Raw genomic sequence first — 939 nt, 5'->3', positions numbered from 1 at the left:
CACGTATGGCTGAAGGTCTCTGCCTCCTTCCCCACCCCCAGGAGAGCTCTCTTCTCTTTCCCACCATGTGACCTGCCACACCTGCACAGCAAAGAGTTTCCTTTTCCAAAGGTAAACACCACAATTGTTTCTTTTCCCCAGTATGTGTGTACGGGGGAAATGCATGATTTTGCTTTATCTAGGTTCTCCTTTTGTATTCCTTGTTACGCTAAATAACAGAAACAATTACCATCATTCCTTTTACATAGTTAGTTCAAGCGTTCATGCTTTTGCAGTATTTTGTTGAGTTTTTCAGACTAGCAGGATCTGAGATGACTCGGTTGTTGCTTAGTGAAGAACTTTTGTTTTTAGAGGAAGCAATTCGTGGTGAGAATTTTATGGTGCTTTCTAACCATAATAATAATGAAGACAGGAACGTTCTGCATAAATATCCTTTGCGTTTGACAACAGGGATTTGTTGACCTATAAATTTTAGCATGAGATAAGAAAAAAAGCTAATTAAATTTTGTACTCATTAGACCTAGATTCCACAGATACTAGTAAAACAACATAATGAACTTTAGCATCGCAGTTCAGGAAAGCGTGCATTAGGCACGGTGAGGGGTTTTTTGTAGTACATGAAGTGAATTTTCATATGTTGTTTCATAGCTGACAAATTATGTAATTCAACTTCTTTTCAGTGCTTTACTTATAAGGTTTGTCATTCAGCAGGCATTTTTCTGTAATGTTATTTAATGCTTTAATCTGTATTTCTTTGATTGCATGCCCGTATATGATATAAGAACATCCAAGAACATATGTGTGTATGCTGCTAATGAGTTACATAAATCCCCAAATTCATCACACTTGAAAATTAAATACTGTTGCGGCTGAAAGGGAATGTTTTGCTGCTTCCAGTCTTTGGACTTATGTTAATTCCTCCTTCTTTCCATCCAAAGA

This window comes from Numenius arquata, chromosome 19, assembly GCF_964106895.1.
Source record: "Numenius arquata chromosome 19, bNumArq3.hap1.1, whole genome shotgun sequence".
In the NCBI taxonomy this organism is placed as follows: Eukaryota; Metazoa; Chordata; class Aves; order Charadriiformes; family Scolopacidae; genus Numenius; species Numenius arquata.
The sequence above is the reverse complement of the archived record's forward strand: the minus strand, read 5'-3'. Positions refer to the sequence as shown.